The sequence below is a fragment of the Lissotriton helveticus genome, chromosome 4_1, assembly GCF_964261635.1.
Source record: "Lissotriton helveticus chromosome 4_1, aLisHel1.1, whole genome shotgun sequence".
In the NCBI taxonomy this organism is placed as follows: domain Eukaryota; kingdom Metazoa; phylum Chordata; class Amphibia; order Caudata; family Salamandridae; genus Lissotriton; species Lissotriton helveticus.
This window is the reverse complement of record NC_136063.1, coordinates 1,237,267,785-1,237,290,847: the sequence shown is the minus strand read 5'-3', so window position 1 is coordinate 1,237,290,847 and position 23,063 is coordinate 1,237,267,785.

Sequence of the window (23,063 nt, the reverse complement as noted above, 5' to 3'; positions counted from 1 at the left end):
ACAAAAGCCCTTTATCCTTGGAACTAAAAGAGAATTAAGAGAAGAGTCGACAAGACTGCTCGTTCTTGGAGTCAGAATACTTACATTCTAGTGCAGGCTCAACACACTTAGGGCCAGATTACGGGTTTGGTGGATGGGCTACTTCATCACAAAATGACGGAGATCCCGTTTGCCATATTACGAGTTCCATTATGTTCCACTGGATAAAATTGAACTCATAATATAGCTGACAGGATCCCCGTCCTGTTTGTGATGGAGTGTAACCCATCAATCAAACTCGTAAACAGGCCCTTACTTGTCAAGCCTTCTGACATCTGAGCAATCCCTCTTAGGGATCAGTCAGTTCTGAAGTAGCCCTCACCCGTGTTTCATAATTGTATTTACAGTGAAGCTAATTAGAATATTTTTCCTATGCTCATTATCACTGCACTTCTATATCTATAAAATAGTTTTTTTTAATATGAGTGAATGATTAAGGAATTGTTTGATGGGCGATTCTCTTTTATTAGTAGTACGCGAGAATGCTTTGAATAGAAGTACATATCTCATCCTAAGTATCTTTTCCAAAAATATTATCCGGCTTCATGTAGATTTTTGTTTTCAATTCAATTCAAATAGTCTTTATTTGATTACATAATCATAAAATACATTTACATTTTAAAACAATAACCATAACAACATTAGAATTCATTCCTTACAAAATACAAGATTCCCATAAAAATTAATCCAAAGTTACTTATTCCGGACATACAAAATAGAATAAATTAGTATAAAATTCATTATAAAAACAGAGATAACAATAAAACGGTCCCCATCAATATAGCAGGTTCACAATAAAACCAATTAATACAAGCACATTGCTTTCATTCATTAGTTACTCAAATGAATGAAAGCAACATGCTTGTATTCATTGATTTTTGTTTTCTATTAATGTCAATGGGGCAATTTTTCGTAGGCAATATGTAGGATACAATATTTATAACAGATGATATTCTGACGACTATATTCTGGTACCACACACTTTTAAACAACATGTGTAGCTACAGAGCTACCATCAACAGGATTGACCAGATACTCCTATGGTAGATTAATTAATTTGAGGTATATTGATTTTGGGTAATGCTCCATAGCACCATTAAAAGTAACTAACCAGTTCATATTGCTAAAAAATAACTGATTAGGAACAACTACAAGTGATATACAAATATAAAAGTAGGATCAGTGAATAATCAAAACTGTTAAGGATAATTGAGAATTTATGGAGTGCAGGAATTATAAAAATGTATAGACAAAGAATTAGCAATGGCCTGACATTTGTGTGGGCCCAGTGCCAACATTAGCACTGCTCCAAGCCACCGTGTGTGTGTACTTTTCATTACAGGCAATTGGTAGTTTGAGGATAGAATGGGAACAGGGAATCATAATGCACTTAAAGCAGCTCTAGCAGGTGTAGTGCAAAGTGATATTCCACATTGTATAGACAGTCTTTTTGACTACTGAACTTTTGTGTGTTGAAGATGCTTAGGATCTATGTTAGGTGCTTAGGGCCCGATGTACTAAGCTTTCCGTTTGCAACAGGTGGTCGCAGATTACTCACTAAGTACCAATAGGTCACCATTTGCATGGGGTCTCAGATCAAACTGTCTAATAACTATTAACTAAGCAGGTAACAATTAGCAACCCTCTGGTAACTGGCCTGCACTGTAAGCAACAGCAAAAACCATCCCTGTGTTTCTACTACCAAATGATCTTTTAATTTTAAAGCAGCCCTGTATTCCTTAAAGAAACCTGTCAGGAGAGCAGGTAGTTGTTCCCAGGATTATTGACTGCTCCCTCTTCCCAAGAGACTGCCAATACAATTCCCAAACAGGAATGGATGCACCATGGGGCAATTTTGCACTTGATTGAGGCCACCACCACATACCTCTAGCTTTCTTCTTTCCCGCTGGGTTCTCCCTCTGTGTGAAAAATGGATAGTGTGCCTGGGGGTCCAACGAGCAGGTGATTACTGCGGGCTGACACCGGAGGAGCAGCGAGAGAGACGCGCGGATCATCCGTAAAGGAGAAGGACTGGATTCTCCAGTGCAAGCTAGGATTCTCTTGCACGGCTGCTGTCGACAGCTTTGGTTGTCTGGCTACCTGGACGCTTGCGAAGGTCAGAAAACAGAAGCTATGGCAATGGCCGCCAGTGGATGAGGGAAGATGCGGTCAGCTAATATCCCTTCACAGCCACACCGGGAAGAGCCAGAGGCAAAGATGGAGTGCAAGAAAGCAGATCTCTGTGCCGGTAAGGGAAATAAGGAGGAAAAAGAAAAGGAAAAAACTGAGGGGCATAGCAAGGCTGTTACTCAACGTATGCCACTATCTGAGGAACTTGGAAGGCTGCAACCCTCCATTTTAAGTATGTTTCTACCCCTAGACATGAGAAAAAAGGAAAGGGGGTATGAGAGAGACAGAAAAATCAAAGAAATAATGACAGAAGCTGGGAAACACGCAATGTGGTGGATTTGCTGTGCAATCCAATACAGAGTACAATGCCCGGGGTACGAGGTGAGGAAGAGGATGAGAGTCTGCCTGCACAGAGCGGGACCACATGGCTGTCAAACTGTGAAAGTACTATCCTGAAGGCACCCTAAGATATTCGTTCTGAGGATGGGAAAGAGAAGGAAACTGGGCTAAATAATAACTGTTCCCTCAATAAACCAGAGGCTGACATGGGTGTTAATACACCAGACATGGCAAACAAAATTAGGCATGGCATAACCCCCAAATAAAGATCATGGAGTCTGGATACCTCTCCCCCGACTCTCTGGATTATTTTTTTCTTTAATTGAGGAATCAGGAGGTTCTGATACTATCATGTCTGCTAGTAGTGATGGCGGAGTTTCTCCTTCAAGTAATAGCAGAATGCAAAGGGAAAGGGGGACCCCGAAAAGAACTAAACGTACATCAGGGAAAAGAATCAGTAAGAGAGCTCTTGGGGATAGAGAGGAAGAGAAAGAATTAGGCTGGAATTACTCGGCCACTCAGCTGTTACCCACATGGAATAAGTGAAAAGGGGAACTCTCCAAGGGAGAATCCAGGGGACTCGACTGTGCAAACACATGAAGGGAAATTGGCTGAGTTCTCTCTGTCCTTGATTCTGCAATCCCTGTGGCTATTTCAAGACAACAAACCACATCCAATATAATACGAGAAATTAATGACCTGGAATATGATCGGACGACCGAACCAGAAGCTTTCAGGGCACTATTTCAGAGGTACTATCAAACATTATATAAGGCTAGTACAGGGGAGGAGCAGGTTAAGATTGAGGAATATCTTGATTTAATCCCACTTTCAAGGTTGGAGGAAGAAGATCAGGATAGCTTAAATTATCCGCCACAGTGGGATGAGATTCTACTCTATGAATAGCTTAGCTAAAGGGAAGGCAGCTAGCACAGATGGTATACTGACCAAATTTTATTTTACCTTTGCCCAGCAGCTAAAAAGAATAATCCATGATCTATTCTCTCACATTTTTTATGGTAGGCGGCGTCCGGGATCATGGTCTCTGGCGAAGATTGTGGTATTTAAAAAGAAAATAGGGCATCCCTACAAGTGAGGTCTTATCTATCGCCCTGATTAATAGTAACTCTAAAATGTATTCCAAGATACTGGCCAGCAGACTTGCCCCAGTAATCCACAAAGTCCTTTTGGATCGCCAACATGGGTTTGTCCCTGGTTGACCATTTCCAGAGAGTGATTACATTATTCAACATCAGCAACATTGCAGGAGACCCTATGGCACTCATTTTGTAGGATGCTGAGAAAGCCTTCAATAGGGTCTCCGGGCAATATCTTTGGATGGCTATGTCTAGAATGGCATCAGGGATGGCTTTGTCAAGCAGTACAAATGCTATATACTGAACCGTCAGCAGTAGTTATGGTGAACTATACACTCCCGGAAAAAATTGTAATCACTAGAGGAAGCAGACAGGGTTGCCCATGCTCCCCTCTCTTATTTGCAGTGTTTATTGACACCTTTATCCATAGGCTAGATAATAATGCACTAATACCAGAAATCTGGTGGCAGAATTGGCCAACTAAGACCTTGGCCCATGCCTATGATATTGCATTGGTTACATCTAATCCAAATAAGGCCATAAAGATAATTGAAGATGAGGCCAGGCGTTTTGGGCATATTTCCAGTTATGATTTAAATCAGGACAAATGCAAAAGCAACAGTTGATGGACAGAATGCAGAAGAATGGTATACATTTACCCCAGTACAGAGAGCTGGTCCTAAATCCATCGTTTTTTTGCTCACTATGCCATTCCAGTTTGAACCCAGCCATATGCAAATCAGTCTTGACCCTGTGCCCCATGGGAACAGTGCAGCCTGAGCTGCCAAACCATGTCCTCCCTGGACTGAAAACAAACATCCTAGGACCAGTTTCGGGCTTTCATCAGCCAGGATAGCTTGATTCCAGTGGCATGGAGAGCACAGGAATCACGTCTGAGCATACCCGTCCAGCTCAGGGTGACAAATTCAAAAACAACAGTTGATGGACAGAATGCAGAACAATGTCAGACATTCACCCCAGTACAGAGATCTGGACCTAAATCCATCGTTTTTTGCTCACCATGCCATTCCAGTTTGAACCCAGCCATAGAGTGGAGTGAGCTAAAGAATGATGATGGATTAAATCCAGATCAGTTGACGGGGGGGTGAGTGGTTGATTTGCTCTAACGCGCCATCCATCATCCCCTTTGATATCTATTTGTTCGTCCTAAGTTGGCAGGGTATTCCCTGATGTGGGTCCCTTGCTCACTTTGCCACTGGATTCAAGATAGCCTGGCTGATGAGGGTTATGAACCCGAAACCGGTCCCAGGATTGTGGTAAATAAAATATTACCGTGGCAGAATTTCTAGGCATTAACCAAATATCATGCATCAAATGAGAGACAGGATCCGTGGTGTCCAAGTTAAAATGGGCTTTATTCCAATAACTCGAGTCAAAGGGAGAATATGTTCCATCACCACTGAGGTTCAGGAAGAGTAATCTAACATTCAATAACAATGAACAGCATATATACAATTTTCTCCTTGTACATAGGGAGGAGCGCTCCAGGCAGAGCAAGAAAGAAAGAGATAAGAGCATGTGGGCGTACACTTGATGAGTCATAGGTAGATGATAGGTAGATGTCATAGGTGGGTGGGTACTTAGGGGAGGAGTTTGCATGACCAACTGGAACTCTGCCCTAATTGTGCAACTTTGAGCATGGCGTGCAATTGACGTGTAACTGGGAGGAGAGCTGACTTTCGACCTAGCAGAGACATCTTCTTGTGTCAGGGCGAAAAGCACATCTTGTACAATCTGATATGATAGGGGATGTATTGTCTGAAGCAAAAGGTTGTTCACCACTAAGAATCAGAAAAGCATATATTTCTCCGTTCATTGCATGGGGGCTGAGACAGAGAGCTAGGCCTTATCTGTCGCGAACGGGTTCTGTTTACATTTCCTCACCGGGCAGGGATGCCACTCTGTACAGCAAAACAGATAACTGTTATTCATAACACTGTCTTGGCAGAAGTTCAGAAAGTGGTTCAACCACAATAAAATAAAGGGCTCAGTACGATATTTATTTAACATGCACAATGCAGAATGCAAAATACATGGGCCTTTATTTTAGCTTAACGTTTGGGAGACTTTGATGACTTGACTTGCAGGACATGTTTGCAGAGGCCTAGTGATTCAGGCCACTACGAGAAATATGCATGGGTGCCATGCACATGAATGTAACATAGGGTGTATGTAGTGGACATCTTTTGTTGGTCAGGCAAAATATCATTTTCCTCATTCCCTCCTTGTCAACTACATAACCCTTCAGGATACATCTATATTCATGAGACCGTATAGCTGATCATACAGAATAATTTCGCCAGGCCACACTGCAGACAGTGATAGTATCATGGCAAACTGCTCCTGGATCAAGTCGCCAGGGCAGATGCAGTCACATTCACTACTGCTTCAAGGGTTCTTGTTAATTTGCGTAGCAGTTTACTATTTTGGACGGGGCCAACAAAGAAAAAGAAACCTTTGTTGAAATCTGTATATTGCTCCCACGCTGTTTCTGTCTGCTATATAACAAGTTCCACCCTAGTCTTAAGGGCAGATGTACATAAGCTGTCTGACCGTAAATGAAATAGGTATGGTGTGACGTTTTGAAAGAAGAAAGTCCTTCTGAGACTGAAGTTCCCTGTAAATAGCTCCTTGAAAATATGGTTTATGAAGAGCATGTCATTATTATAACTTGCTGAGTTTCTTGTAAATATGGCTTGTGAATAGCGCCATGTGGTCATGGTTTGTGCAGAGTATGTTGTCATTACGTTAGGCAGGAGAGAGCTGGATCTCTTACAAGTGCTTGGAGGTAACGTTTTGCAGATGTTTTGTTTTAACATGCTGCTTAACAAGGTGTTGAGGGATTTTGGCGTTGTTTGGCGTTTTCGGGGGGGCGTGTTTTTGAGCGGAAATTCGTACCTGTTCCAGTGGAGGGATTCGGCTGCTTTTTGGTGAGGATGTAGGGCATCGCTTGGACTACTGTGATGCCAAATTTGAAAAGGATCTGAGCTGTGGAAGTGGAGGAAAAAGCATGTCTTGTGCGGAGGTGCGATTTGCCATGTTATCCAATGGGCATGTTTTCCTAAGAATCTTTTTTTGGTTTTTTTTAGAATCTATTTCGGCAGAACACCCTTTGTTTTCTGATAAGGGGGTAGTTGGCCACATACCAAGCACTCAGTTGCATTGCTGGTCACGTATGCATACAGGATGAATGTATATGTGAGGAAATGAAAAAGAAAACATGTAGCAATAAACTAACACCGATTATAACAATGCACAGAATCAAATAATAATCAAGGTAACAATCCATCTGCTGCGTAATGTCTTGCAGTATCTGCAGTGTCTTGCAATCTCTCATCTTGCTATTCTCATATGTGATCTTATACATGTCAGAAACTGGTCTAACCGATTCACCACCGGGTGGGCTTAAACAATTAAACTACGTCTGACTTACTAGATCTAAGCTTGGACCTATACTCTTGCTGAGGGGTCTTTTCAAGCAAAGGCGGCACAAAGTCTGTTGTGTCATTAAAGTCAATGTTCTTTTCGAATGTTCCACATTGTCCAAAATAGCGCTTAACGTGATGGGCATGGATCCAGCTCTTGCATCCCTCCACTTTCAGTGCGGTCCTCGTGGTAAGAAGCACCATCTTCGGGGTCTTCCATCGCGGCTCGAGGGGGCTGGAACGATCAAAATTCCGGATGCACACAAAGTCCCCTGGGACTATGGCGTGTTCCTTGACCTGGGTGTTGTCAGGGAAGGCGGCAGCAACCTGTGAACGACAAGAGAGTAGTGCAGACATCAAGGAAGCCAGGTAATCTGTCAGCATGTTACTGTCAACATCAGTTATCTTTCTGGGCATAGGCGTACCCCACATATTTGGCGGTCTACCGAAAACCACTTCATACGGAGATAGGCCTGTTCTGGAATGTGCTACCATACGCATGTAAAAGAGGGCAACCGGCAGGGCTACCATCCAATCCTTGCCTTTCTCTGCACAGACCTTTGCTAATTTTGTCTTGAGGGTCTGATTATGTCTTTCTACAAGGCCAGCTGCTTCTGGGTGTCTGACACAATGGAACTTCCATGTGTATCCTAACAGAAGGGACACTTGTTTCATTAATTCAGAGGAGAATGGCTGGCCGTTATCTGAATAGATCACCCGAGGTAATCCATACCTGGGGAAATACTCGCGCACTAACTGTCTGGCTGTTGTTACAGCAGTATAATCTGGAACTGGATAAGCTTCTGTCCATCTAGATAGTGCACACACTACCACCAAGACATACTTGTAACCTCTACATCTGTCCATTTGGATATAATCCATCTGGAGAACCTCAAAAGGGTGGTCAGGAGGATGAAATCCGCCTTGTTCCACCGGGATGCCTTTACCTGGATTGAACTGACAACAGATCATACATGTTCGTACTTTCTGCTTCGCTGCGGCACGCATGTGCTTGTTAAACCAGATGTTCTGTAAGCTGTCTAACATTGCTTTTTCTCCTAAGTGTGCTGGACTATGGGCTGTGTTAATGATTATTTGTACCATGGAATCTGGGAGAAACCATGTGCCTTTTCCCTTAGTCATCCAACCTAGGTCAGTCTGGACCCCTCCTTGTTCAGTCCATTTCTTTATCTCATCTGCAGTGGCATGTGTCTGTATGTCGAGTACGTCTTGAGTGGGATCCCTGACTGTCATACATGTTGTCAGTAATGGTACCTCTGTCCTTGTCGTGTCTGTTGGTGTCTGGGCTGTAAGTCTAGCTGTTCGATCTGCCAGGTCATTACCCTGGGAAATGGTGTCTGTAACTTTGGTGTGAGCTTTGCACTTCAGGATAGCAATGGCTGTAGGTAAATGTATGGCTTCTAACAGGGCTTGAATAAGCTGGCCATGCTGAATCTTGGTCCCATGGGAGGTCAGGAAACCTCTCTCCCTCCATAAGACCCCGAAATCATGAACAACGCCAAAGGCATATTGCGAATCAGTATAAATGTTTACTTTCAAGTGCTTAGCTCTTATGCAGGCTTGTGTCAGAGCGATGAGCTCTGCTGCTTGTGCTGACAATGTGTCTATTTTTTGTGTCTCTATGACTTCTTTATCAGTGGTCACAGCATAGGCCGCTACTAACTCTCCTGCACTCGTTCTCATGCATGATCCATCTACATAGAGCGTTAAGTCTGGGTCTGAAAGTGCAATATCTGTCAGGTCTTGTCTTGGCTTCGTCACTATATTCATTAGTTCCACACAGTCATGTGATGGTGCATTTACTGTACTTGAGGGCAAAAGTGTTGCAGGATTCAGAATATTACAACGTCTGATCTCTATGTGTGGTTGAAATAATGTCAGTTCATATCCTGTCAGTATTGCTACAGTCAAGTGTTGTGTTTGTGTTCTGTTTAAGAGAACCTCCACTGCATGTGGAACCTGTACTGTCAGAGGGTGGCCCAATACTATTGAATCACTTTGTCTTATGGCTAGGGCTGTTGCTGCAACTGATTTCAGGCATGCAGGCAGAGCCTGGGCCACTGGGTCTAGCGTGCTAGATAAATAAGCACAAGGCTTGTGTTTTCCTGCTTGATCTTGTGTGAGAACAGATAACGCTGTTCCTTCTCTTTCAGTTACAAAAAGCATGAAAGGTTTGCTGTAACATGGAGTCGCTAACACTGGCGCTTGACATAAAGCTCTTTTTAATTCCTCGAATGCCAAGGTGTGTTCTTGTGTCCAAGGGAGGACAGTCCCCCCTGCCTCCTGTGTAGTTAACTGTATGAGCTAGAAAGGCATACTGGGGAATCCATTGCCTACAGTATGAAGTGAGGCCAATAAAGGCACGTACTTCCTTTTGTGTCTTGGGCTGTGAAAGGTTAGCAATGAGCTGTATACGTGCTTGTGTTAGCTGTCTCCCTTCTTTGGAAAGCAAGTGTCCTAGGTACACTACTTGCTTTTCACAGAATTGCAACTTCGAAGGGGACACCTTGTGCCCCTTGTCAGCCAGAAAATGTAAGACTGTCAGTGATGCATTTTCACATTTTTTTTCTGAACGTGCTGTAATCAGGATATCGTCCACATACTGTAGTAACGCAGTGTTGGAAGGCATGTGAATGCTGTCTAGCTGTCTCTTCAGAGCCTGACTGTAAATACTAGGGCTTTCTGTAAAACCTTGAGGAGCTCGTGTAAAGACAAAGCTACGACCTCTTAATGAAAATCCAAACAGGTACTGGCTGTCTGGGTGAATGGGAACACTAAAGAAAGCGTTCTTCAAGTCGATAACAGTAAAGTAAGTAGCCTCTGAATCAATAGCAGTCAATAATGAAGAAATGTCTGGCACCACTGGATATTGTGGTACTACACATTTGTTCAATTCTCGCAGGTCAATAATCAATCGGTACACTGGCAATACACTAGGATCAGATCTTTTAAGGATAGGAATGACAGGCGAGTTACATACATTTGAGACTGTCTCTACCACTACCCCCCGTGCAATAAATTCGTCAACTATTTTCAGTAATGCTGTTTCGGCGTCAGGTGGTAACTTGTATTGTCTAATACGTGGAAGTACTACTCCTGCTTTGAGTGTGACATGGTGAGGCGTAATGTCCATGTAACCTACATCAGTCGTTCCTTGTGCCCACAGGATCTGTGGTACGTTCTTGAGTCTGTGGTCAAAATCAGTCAGTACATAATGTCCCTTAAAATCACGTAAGACCAGGCGTACTCCCTCTGGAGAACAGCAGATAACTGCTCCTAGATCTTTTAATGTCTTCATACCAAGTAAGTTTTCTGGACATGACTTAGTAAGTAGCAAGTCAGTGGTATGTGACAGTGGACCAACCCCTAGGGAGACTGGTTTTGATACTTCATTAACAATAGGCTTTCCTGAAAATCCCAGGGAAACATTCTGTGAGCCTGAGAGAGGTGCCCCTGGAACCTCGTCATGACTGATGGTAGTTCTGCTCGCCCCTGTGTCAATCAGAAACTTTCGATCCTGACCTAGAACACGACTATGTACATACGGACCCTCTTGATCTACAGGAACCTCAATAAGGGGCAAGCCTACTTCCCTCTCGAGGCTGTTTCATGAGAACTGTTGATATTCTGGATAGTCAGACTGTGTGTGCTGATACATTTGTGGTGTGGCATGAACAGGCGGTGGTGGAGGATAATTCGCTACTGTCTGTTGCGTGTTCTGTTGCGTGTTATTCTGTCTAGGAGTGTACTGTCGCTCTTTTGTCTTGCCTGTAGCAATGTTGTGTTTCAGAACAGTGCAGTCCTTTACAAAGTGACCTGGTTGTTTGCAATAATTACAGTTCCCTTTGACAGGTGTCGTGCTATGTTTGTTTAAAGTCGCCGGTACCGTCTGGGCAACCAGCACCTTCATTTTTGTCTCTTTCATGCGTCTCTTTTCATGATCCTGCTCTTCTCTAATCCTATTCTGATGATACTGTAGCATCTGTAACATTTGTGAAGGGCTGTTTGCTTGCCAAGTACTCTCAACCTTCAGTACTCTATTCTTGATCTGGGGTAAGGAATTCTCTACTAATTTGCTCACAAAAAGATGTGGAAATGACTTGCTACCAGGCTTAAGGCCACTATTAATAGTAAATTATTTCTCAAATCTAGAATAGAAATCACTAGTGTCCTCGTCTTGCTTTTGTTTACATGCTGAAATAGCATCCCAATCTTCCTTTTTAGTAATCAATAATCTTGGCAAAACTTGTATCAGAAATTCAGGTAGTTCCCTAGCTCTTTCTCCAAGACCAACTCCTGGGGCCCTGCCCTTCTCTTCTGTTTCCAACGCATCCCAACTTAACTTTTTCTCACCCACTTCCCAGTCTTTTTCCTTAAGTTTTTCATAAATCCCTGCAGGTAACAGTACTTTTAATAGCTTCAGAATGTCAGCGTATGTATAATCTCCTATGCGGAGGATGTCTTTTAATTCACGGTGAAATCCCCCTGGGTCTTTATCATGACAAGGCAACATCTTTTTCATTTCAAGAATCTCTAATTTCGTTAAGGGGGTGTACACATACACTCGTTGTAACTCATTGGCCGCATTCTTAACGGGATGAACCTCTCGTAGGGGGTTCAGTCTGTCTATGTGTACGTTATGTCTGTCATGGTGTAAGACTGGAGGCATGTATGTAGTCAGAGAATCTATGTACTTATGTCGTTGATCCAGGATTACATTAATTAATTCAGTACCTAAACCTGTCCATCTATCTAGTAAAATGTCGTCAAGTATTTTATGCAAGTGACCAGGATCAGAATGCTGACTTTTATACAACGTTATCAAGTGTTGAACCATGTAAATACCAGCCAAACGCTGTTCGTTCGGTGGAAGGCTTAAGAAAGTCTGAGCCACTATATCACTGCTATATATATTGGCATTGGACACCCACTGGGTGGCTGACCGGGCCAACTCTATTTCGTGTTGTGTGGGAGGTCTCTCATTCCCTATCCATTGTTTCAGTGCTTTCTCAGTAGCTTGGAATAGAGCTTCAAGGGAATACCTTTCTTTTATAGCTGGCCCTTGTTTACGGTAATCAAGGCACTTGGGTCTGTCAAACTGTCGCGCTTTTCCTACATAATTAATCTTGTCTTTTGGTTCATCTACTTCTTCTGTTGATAACTCACCATTTTCCTCAGACTCTTTTCTGTGCCTTTCTATTATTTCCTTTCGTATTTTCTTGTACATGGCATCTATCTGTCCCTGTTTCTCATGTCTACCGGTATCTATGTGATCACTCCATTCTATCAATCCTGCTTTTACATCTCCGTCCCCTTCGTCCTGTTCCCTGATCAGGCAGTTAATAATAAAACGTAAGACATGGTTCTTAACCCCTACTTTTCTCTGTGCCATGGCTTGTGCTATACTATCTGGTCCCTCCCCCATTCTAATAAAACGATACATGCTATCTAGGTGATCTTTCATGTCTGGTAATGTCTCTAGATATGCAACAGCTTGTCTTAGTCTACGTGAAATCACGACCATTGAACCCTTTCCTGGTTCTGTATCATATACACAAAATGGAATGGCTGCATCTACAGTAGGCACCCCTCCCACTGCCCCTGGACCTACGTCATCTTTTGCTAGCTGCTGCTGAAGTTGCTGGAGCTGATCTGCTGCTGGGGGTGGAGGAAAATCTGCATTAACGTAGTCTGGAAGGGACTCGTCTAGATACGAGGAAATGAATGCTTCAGATGCTGTCGGCTTTATTCTATGTACTCTATATGGTACAGGTGGTGGCGTTCGAGACCTACTGGATCTTTCTGAGGTGGTCACTTTAGCTAGTTCTTCTGACAGAACGGGATAAATACCATTAACAACGGCGTTTCTTTCCCTATCAGTCTGTTCTGTTTTGACATGTTCCCCCTCCTCCCGCAGTTCCTTTTCTCTGGCTTTCTCCCCAGCTTGTCTAGTTCTATCTGCTTTATTCAATTCTTTCTCTGTTCTCCTATGTGACTCTTTGCGCCACAATTCGATGGCATCTTTCTGAGAGGGTCTTGACTTCTTTTTCCATAGTGCTTCCTCCACCCTCATAATACATTCAGGATCCCATGTACCCGAGATTGGCCATCTATACTTTTCCTCCAGGTCCTTGGTGTAGTCTACCCATAAATCTAAAAACAAAATGGCGTCTAGCCCATGCTTATTATACATATAATGACCAGGTGTGTCTCTAGGCGGATGTTAACTGGTTCTTCTAGTATACCTTTTCTGGTCCCTATCTGACGTAACTTTGAAAACAGTGGCATGTTTGAAACCAATATTCACAAAAATAGACTGAAACAATCAACAATCATTCACACACAAACAAATATTAAACACTAAAACAGTTACAACCTAAACTGATACAGAGAGCTAAACATGTACTTGAAAAACTTTATGCACTGAAATACAGTACAACCATACCGGTCTCAAAAATGAGACACGTCTTGACCGCGCCCACGTTTACCATGGGCACGTCTTTACCGGTCTCACGTGAATGAGACACGTCTTTACCGCACCCACGTTTACCATGGGCACGTCTTTAATCTTGATGCATTCCCCATAGTGGTACTCACCGGGAAGCAGAATCTTGAAACTTGAAGGCCTCGGACTTCTACGCATGCGCCTTGGAACAGGTGGACCTCTGGAGACCTCGGACCTTGCTCTCTCATGGGCTGGGCTCTGGGTTGAGACGATCCGCTTTCCTCACCGCCTCACATGGATGCCTGGTCGCAGTCCGTCCTCCTCCTGGGCCTGAAGGAGTAGCGGGTAATCCCAATGGCGTGTACACTTTAAAGTCCGTCACGGCTGTGGAAGGGGGCAAAGACTAGACCTACAAACTCCGGCGAGTGGGGAAAGAGACATGTTCCTGTTCGGGAGCCAATTAATGTGGTAAATAAAATATTAGCCTGGCAGAATTTCTAGGCATTAACCAAATATCATGCATCAAATGAGAGACAGGATCCGTGGTGTCCAAGTTAAAATGGGCTTTATTCCAATAACTCGAGTCAAAGGGAGAATATGTTCCATCACCACTGAGGTTCAGGAAGAGTAATCTAACATTCAATAACAATGAACAGCATATATACAATTTTCTCCTTGTACATAGGGAGGAGCGCTCCAGGCCGAGCAAGAAAGAAATGTAAATGTAAATGTAAATGTATTTCGATTTATATAGCGCACTAATCACCCAGGGGTCTCAAGGCGCTTGCTTAGGGAACCCGTCCTGGTATTCCCCTGTGAGATACCCCGGCAGGGTATTCACAAGGTGAAAGCCAGGCATCCCGCCGCGAGGGGCCGTAGTGGAGATTAAGCAAGCTATTGCCCAGAGTCGCAGAGTGTGAACCTGTGAGTCGAGTAGGCACCGGAGCGAGAATTGTCAAGTCCGTGGAATTTTTTGAGCCCGAGACCCGCCGAGGCGGGGAATTGAACCCTGGTCCACGGCTGATCTCAGCTTCTGGGTCTGCCGCCTCTAACCACTGAGCCACACTTCTCCACTAGAAAGAGATAAGAGCATGTGGGCGTACACTTGATGAGTCATAGGTAGATGATAGGTAGATGTCATAGGTGGGTGGGTACTTAGGGGAGGAGTTTGCATGACCAACTGGAACTCTGCCCTAATTGTGCAACTTTGAGCATGTCGTGCAATTGACGTGTAACTGGGAGGAGAGCTGACTTTCGACCTAGCAGAGACATCTTCTTGTGTCAGGGCGAAAAGCACATCTAGTACAATCTGATATGATAGGGGATGTATTGTCTGAAGCAAAAGGTTGTTCACCACTAAGAATCAGAAAAGCATATATTTCTCCGTTCATTGCATGGGGGCTGAGACAGAGAGCTAGGCCTTATCTGTCGCGAACGGGTTCTGTTTACATTTCCTCACCGGGCAGGGATGCCACTCTGTACAGCAAAACAGATAACTGTTATTCATAACACTGTCTTGGCAGAAGTTCAGAAAGTGGTTCAACCACAATAAAATAAAGGGCTCAGTACGATATTTATTTAACATGCACAATGCAGAATGCAAAATACATGGGCCTTTATTTTAGCTTAACGTTTGGGAGACTTTGATGACTTGACTTGCAGGACATGTTTGCAGAGGCCTAGTGATTCAGGCCACTACGAGAAATATGCATGGGTGCCATGCACATGAATGTAACATAGGGTGTATGTAGTGGACATCTTTTGTTGGTCAGGCAAAATATCATTTTCCTCAGGATGCTTGTTTCTGTTCCAGGGAAGACATAGCTTGGCAGATCAGTTGACTGGGGGTGAGTGTTTGATTTGCTCTAACGCTCCATCCATCATCCCCTTTGGTATCGCTTTGAATCAGGACAAGACACAGGTTGTACTCAATGAAAAAATCACAATGGCAGACAACCGGGTAGTTGAAAGAGCCACATACCTCTGTGTTAGTATAACCTCTAAACTGGACAATCTGGTTAAGAATAACATGGAACCCTTAATGAAACAAATAAAAAAGGATCTTGTAAGGCTGAACAACTTACATTTATCCATTGGGGGGGTAGATGCAATGTAGTACAAATGCTGTTTCTCCCGAAATGGTTGCATTTTTTAGGGCATTATGTTTGGAATTTTCCCCTCAATGGCTTAAGGCAATAGAGAGAATGTTTTCCAGGTTTATATAGGCGTACATGTGATCTCGCAGATCATTTAAGTTTATCACCTTGCCGATGGACAGAGGGGGCTTGGCCCTCCCAAATTTGAAATTATGTTATTGGGCCACCACACTAATCTACAGCCGTGAGTTGCTAAGGACAAATATGGATAACAGGCCAAATACTAAGGGTTCCTCACCATTTGAACTAATGCTGGCAGGGGGAGATGGGAGGATCTCCGTGTCAGCAACTACATGACAGTTATTACAAGAACCTTTGTTATAAAACTCTTTTTTGTATCCATAAAGTATGGAGTACTGTACGTAAAACCCTTGGAATTGGTAGATTATCCTTTTATATACCAATATCCTACAACCATAATCTTCCCGAAATTTTTGGAGATCTATACATGACTAAATGGGTTCAGGCTGGCATTGTACAGATTGGCTGCTTTTTCTCCTCTTCAAGGCTTAAGTTTTTTGACAAACTGAAAAATGATTATACGCTAGATTGAAGAGATTTTTTAAAATATCTCCAAGTTAAAGACTTTCTTTGGCGAAAGGGAGGGGGAAGAGTTATGTTTCAGGGAGTAGAAACCATTGAAAGTATAGTTAGAGATAAAACTGGATCTATCGGGGAAATCTATGATTTTATCAATGCTGCTATGGCCGACAATATGGACAAATGCTCTTCAAATTGGCAGGCCAAACTGGGGGTCTCAGTTGAAACTTTTTTTTACACTTATGCACTGTCACAATCTCCTTTAATGTCCACTGGGGTGCAAGCACAATTTTATATGACGTGTTTTTTGTTGTATTATACACTTGATAAGATAGCTAAATGGGGGTCTTGAAAATGAACAGAATGTCCCCGCTGTGCACTTTATGAAGCTGACATCATTCATATGTTCGCATCCTGTAATATACTTCAAAAGTTAATTAAGGATATCTCAGATTTATTATCAGAGTGTGAAGAATGGAAATAGAAGTATCAGAAGATGAAATAATGTTAGGTATGTAAGGGCCAAGTTGAGTAGGGAATGGACATGGATTGATTATTTTTAGCTATCGCTGTCTTAAGGATATGCATTGCCTCTGCCTGGTTGGATCCATGGCCACTGGCTTTTCAACAATGGCTTGCCAAATTGTTGGCAACCTGTAGCCTGGAGGTAACCATATATAAAAGGAAAGGGGGTCGTGCACGTAAAAGAGGCATGAAAATCTTAGATCCCCTGATCAAATGGATGCAACGCCGTAGCGGGTCTTGGTAGAGCCGTTGCATGTTTTATAATCATTTGGAAGTCACATGCCACTTTATGGATACTTCCTAAACAGAGATTCAACGAATTGAACCCGAAGGATTAATACTTTTGGCAAGCCTACCGTTATTTTATGATTGTTGCTGTTATATAGTACCTGATGAATTATGTACTGATCTTTTTACCTGTCTGGGGGGGGTGAGGGGGGTGTTCTTGCAAGTTAAATAAAACAAATACAGATTCTTTTTTTAAAAAGTAATGGATTCACCTTAATGAATCAGTTACTACCTCCTCTAAGGTGTTTCAATGGTTTGCAGCCTCAACTACGCCTGGACGAAATTTTTGTTATGCAGCTGTAACCAAGCGTAATTAAGGTAATTTTGTGTGAATCTTGTTATGCCACAATCCCATAACTATGAAATGATATCAAGTCCTGAAATGCTGTGGCATTCCCTATAAGAATTTACAGCAAGTGTACCATTCACTGTAATAATTTACCATGCATGCAAAAGGACAAAACAACAACAGAACGCAAGCAGCTTTTGTATGCAGTGTTTGTCCAAAGTGAATGCAAGGACACATTTCGCACTAAACTACAGAACCAAATGCCAGTTGTGTATTTTGAGTAATTACGCACAATTTCAAATATTTTTTTTCAGAAATATCACATAATTAAGCAAAAGGATATTATGCAAATTTCACACACTCCGAGTCTCACCAGTTGATAAATTACATATGATTCACAATTTGGAAGTACTCTTCTTCTAAACTTTAGTTCTTTATGGGTCACAAAACCCATTTTAGGAGCTAGAAAAACTTTTCCAGCTACTAAAAAGAGTTTTGTATATTTGAAAGAGACATTTTGCTTTTGAAAAAACAGTGATTTTTGCCAAACACGGGGTTTGCGATCACAAAATCATTGTGTACATGTTGCTGTTTGTGGGTACATTAGAACCTGGCTCCCACATGACGCATCAGATAGAATGTCTGTTCCCGTAGGCATCAGAGATCCACTCTGTTCATGTGCCCAAGAATACATGTTGTTTGTGTCAGGATAGGTAAACCACAATTGACTCACTGCTAATTCACTACCCGTCTCACAAAGGGGAGACAAACATAAAGCTATTTTTATCAGCTGCTCTTCAACAAGGAATGTGGCCTGAACAGAACTATGTAGGGATGTGACTTAACGGCTAGAGTGGCTGACTTTGAACCTGGGGAAACAGGTCCGAGTCAGGCTCAAACATTCTGTGATTCTGGGCAAATGACTAAGGGCCAGATGTAGGTCGCCAAATACCGGCCGTTACCGACTGGTATTTGGCTTTTGAGATGTAGGTGGGTCTGAATTTACAGAATCGGTATATTTACCGAATCGGTAAATTTACCACTTCGGTATTTTACCGAATCGGTAAATATACCGATTCTGTAAATCCATATGTAGGTGACACTCATAAGAGTGCCACAGGCCCTTAAGTGTCGGTATTTTACCACCCAATCCTATTGGGTGGTAAAATACCGAATTCAGGTGTGCATGCACATCTGTGCATGCACACCTGTGCCATGTGACACACAGACATGCCCTTAGGGCATGTATGTGTGCCACATGGCACACATGCCTGTACTTGGGGTGCTAGAGGGTGTCAAAGTGACACCCCCTGCACCCTTGCAGGATTCGGTATTTACCGAATCTGTAAATACTGAATCGGAATTTCACATTGATTCCTATGGGCTTCAAGGCCCATAGGAATCAATGTGAAATACCGAATCGGCATTTACAGATTCGGTAAATACGGACTCTTACAGATTCGGTAATTTTTTACCTACATCTGCCTCCTTCCTATTTACTGACTCTTAAATACCGATTCGGTATGAGTCGGTATTTAGGAGTCGGTAAATAGGAATTACCTGCATCTGGCCCTTAATATCCTCGTGCCTAAAAGTAAATGTGTCTGTCTTTATTGCAACAGGTGCTCATGTATAGTACTCTGATACCTTCAGGTTGAGTTTGCACAATATAAAACTGCAAAAAACAAACAAAAAATAATCTTCCCCTTTCGCCTGCAGGATTTGCAGGGCAAGGCAAGACACTTATCTCTTAATAATGATACCAAATTTGTTATAGTACAGACACAGTCATGTTTGAAGCTCCTTATACAACTGCAGCAAGCAATGGCATGTACTGCAGCCCCAAAGAATTGCAATGCACTGGAAAAAAATTGAATAATGTTCCTGAGCTCAGTGCCAAGGTTTCTGTAAGGAATGCTAATGCTGTCAACAGTAGAGCACTCTGAGCCCCCCTTACCCTATCCTAGGATTTCTAATCTGTTGCTGGCAACATCTCCAGTCTCAGTGCACAGTAAGAGATGCTTTGGCTGAGTTCTAACTTCGGTGAGTTCTGAGTCAGGTTGATACAAGGTCTGGCATATATTCACTGCCCAACATGAAACACAGCACAATTTCACTATCACATTCTTACCAGTCATCTTGACGCTATAGATTCTTGATCGGTGTATTGCTAGTAATCATTTGTTGCCAGGGCACAAGATAGCATGTTGCCCTTGTCTTACAGTTCATGCATGATTGTTTTTTGGTCCTTTGCTTCCACTACTTCAAGAGAGGTTTTTGCACTACTCATCTCTCCAGATACAGGGCCCTAATATACATACCTTAAAAATAAAAATGATTTCTTCAGTCTCCTAATTCTCATTCACATTCCTTCCTTTTCTCTTCTTGTTTATTTTAGGTGCTTCATCTTCATATGATACTCAAGAACAGGCACTAATTGTGTTAAAAAAGCCTGTTTGCTTAATTACAGATTGTTGAAAAATCTTGTGCTTCATGTAATATATGAACAAACAAAATGGACAAGTCCTTCTTGAGGTTTTCAGGTCCATGGTCCTGACCAAAACCTTCAAAGAGAGGAGCGCAAACAACTGCAAGTAGTTTTAGGAAACTCCTCACCCACCTACCTAGTAGGTGGCAGGCTTCATCATCGGGCCCAGCTGGATCACCTAGCGCAATCCAGCTGTGCTTCAACGCCTGAGTTATAGCGGAGTGACCACAGCGTCTTCCCTAGGCCTGGTCATCCCCTCCTGCCTCCCGCTGACGCCGACCGCACTTGAGCGACCCAGCCCGCAGTACCGGCCGCCAGAGCGCCCCAGCCAACGCAGAGCTGGCCGCCAGAGCGCCCCATCCACCGCAGAGCCGCCGCTCGCCCAGACTTTCCCGCCGCTGCCTCCCTGCGGCCATGGCCCCAGACGCCCATTCGCCGCCACCCAGCTGACCCGCCCTCCTGGCTCCTAACTTAAGGGGACCGCGGAAAGCCCTCCTCAGTGACCTCAGCGCCTTCCCTAGGCCTGGTCACCCCCTCCTGCCTCCCGCTGATGCCGACCGCACTTGAGCGACCCAGCCCGCAGTACCGGCCGCCAGAGCGCCCCAACCACCGCAGAGCCGGCCGCTAGGGCGCCCCATCCACCGCATAGCCGCCGCTCACCCAGACTTTCCCGCCGCTGCCTCCCTGCGGCCACGCCCCCAGATGCCCATTCGCCGCCACCTAGCTGACCCGCTCTCCCGGCTCCTAACTTAAGGGGACCGCGGACAGCCCTCCTCAGTGACCACAGCGCCTTCCCTAGGCCTGGTCACCCCCTCCTGCCTCCCACTGACGCCGACCGCACTTGAGCGACCCAGCCCGCAGTTCCGGCCGCCAGAGCGCCCCAGCCACCGCAGAGCCGGCCGCCAGAGCGCCCCATCCACCGCAGAGCCGCAGCTCGCCCAGACTTTCCCGCCGCTGCCTCCCTGCGGCCACGCCCCCAGACACCCATTCGCCGCCACCCAGCTGACCCGTCCTCCCGGCTCCTAACTTAAGGGGACTGCGGACAGCCCTCCTCAGTGACCACAGCGCCTTCCCTAGGCCTGGTCACCCCCTCCTGCCTCGCGCTGACGCCGACCACACTTCAGCGCCCCAGCCCGCAGTACCGGCCGCCAGAGTGCCCCAGCCACCGCAGAGCCGGCCGCCAGAGCGCCCCATCCACCGCAGAGCCGCCGCTCGCCCAGACTTTCCCGCCGCTGCCTCCCTGCGGCCACGCCCCCAGACGCCCATTCGCCGCCACCCAGCTGACCCGCCCTCCCGGCTCCTAACTTAAGGGGCCCGCGGACAGCCCTCCTCAGTGACCACAGCGCCTTCCCTAGGCCTGGTCACCCCCTCCTGTCGACCGCTGACGCCGACTGCACTTGAGCGACCCAGCCCGCAGTACCGGCCGCCAGAGCGCCCCAGCCACCGCAGAGCCGGCCGCCAGAGCGCCCCATCCACCGCAGAGCCGCCGCTCGCCCAGACTTTCCCGCCGCTGCCTCCCTGCGGCCATGCCCCCAGATGCCCATTCGCCGCCACCCAGCTGACCCACCCTCCCGGCTCCTAACTTATGTTGCCCACTCCCACGCGCAGCGTTGACGCGCAGCGGGCGCGCCGATTGTGTGCCGAAGGTGCGCCAAAGGCAAGCCCGTCTGCGCCCGTCCGCGCCTGGACCGCGCCCAGTGCCAGGACCCCTGGCCCCCGCCGATGCAAGACGCCCCGACAGACCTACGACGCCGCCGCCCTCAACGCACTCAACACCGGCCGGATCCCTGGATGCTACCGAGCCACCCCAAGACGCACACACGGACCCTTCAGCTGCCACTCCTGCAAGTTCTCCTGCATCCGGACCTGCACGGCACCCGCACCCGCCAACCCGAAAACCAGCAGCAACTACTTGAAGTGCATCCTGCTCAACACCCGCTCCGTCCACAGACACGCCGTCGAACTCTGGAACCTGCTCGACACACATCACCAGACGTCGCCTTCCTCACGGAAACCTGGATGAACGACTCCTCAGCACCCGACATCGCCATCGCCATCCCGGACGGATACAAGATCACCCGGAGGGACCGTGTCAATCAGACCGGAGGAGGCATCGCCATCATCCACAGGAACACCATCCGCATCACGACCAACATCGACGACACCTTCAGAGCCGCCGAACACCTGCACTTCCAGATCCACACCGACCCCAAGACCACCCTCAGAGGCACCCTCATCTACAGACCCCCGGGACCACGCACACAATTCAGCGAAGACATCGCCGACTTCATCAGCCCGCACGCCCTCCCCTCCGTTGACTACATCCTCCTCGGGGACCTCAACTACCACCTGGAGAACAACAACGACTTCAACACCACCACCTTACTGGACAACCTCGCCAACCTCGGTCTCAAGCAGCTGGTGACCACCCCCACCCACTACGCCGGACACACGCTCGACCCCGTCTTCTTCTCCAGCAAGGACATCGCCTTCAGCCACGCCACCGGACTCCACTGGACGGACCACAGCTGCGTCCACTTCAGCTTCAAAAAGAACACGATCCACCACCACCAGCAACAGGGTGCACGCAGAAGCTGGAACAAGATCACAGCCGACCAGCTCGTCGCGTCCCTGAGCCAGGATCCCCCCGCCAGCTCAGCGAACCCCAGCCAGGCCGCCAACAACCTCACAAGGTGGATCAGCAACTGCGCAGATGACCTCGCCCCACTGAGGACCCCGCCCAGCAGACCCGGCAGTAAGAAAGCACCATGGTTCACCGACGAACTCAAGAGCTCCAAGAAGAACTGCCGAGCCCTCGAGAGAGCCTGGCGCAGAGACCCAACACCAGACAACATCACCACCCTCAAGCTCGCCACCCGAAAACACCACCAACTGATCCACACCACCAAGAAAACCGCATTCAAGGAGCGACTAGACAACAATGCACACAACAGCAAGGAACTCTTCAAAATTGTCAAAGAGCTCTCGAACCCCAGCGCCGGAAACAACAACATCACCCCATCACAAGACCTCTGCATCTTCCTCGCCTCCTATTTCCACAACAAGATCGCAGATATACACAACAGCTTCAGCACACAGTCAACGCTTCCCACAACCGCACCTGCGCCCCCCACCACCACCCTCCGCGCCTGGACCCCGATCAACACCGAAGAAACCCTACGCACGATGAACTCCATCCACTCCGGATCTCCAACCGACCCCTGCCCTCACCACCTCTTCAACAAGGCCGACTCCATCAT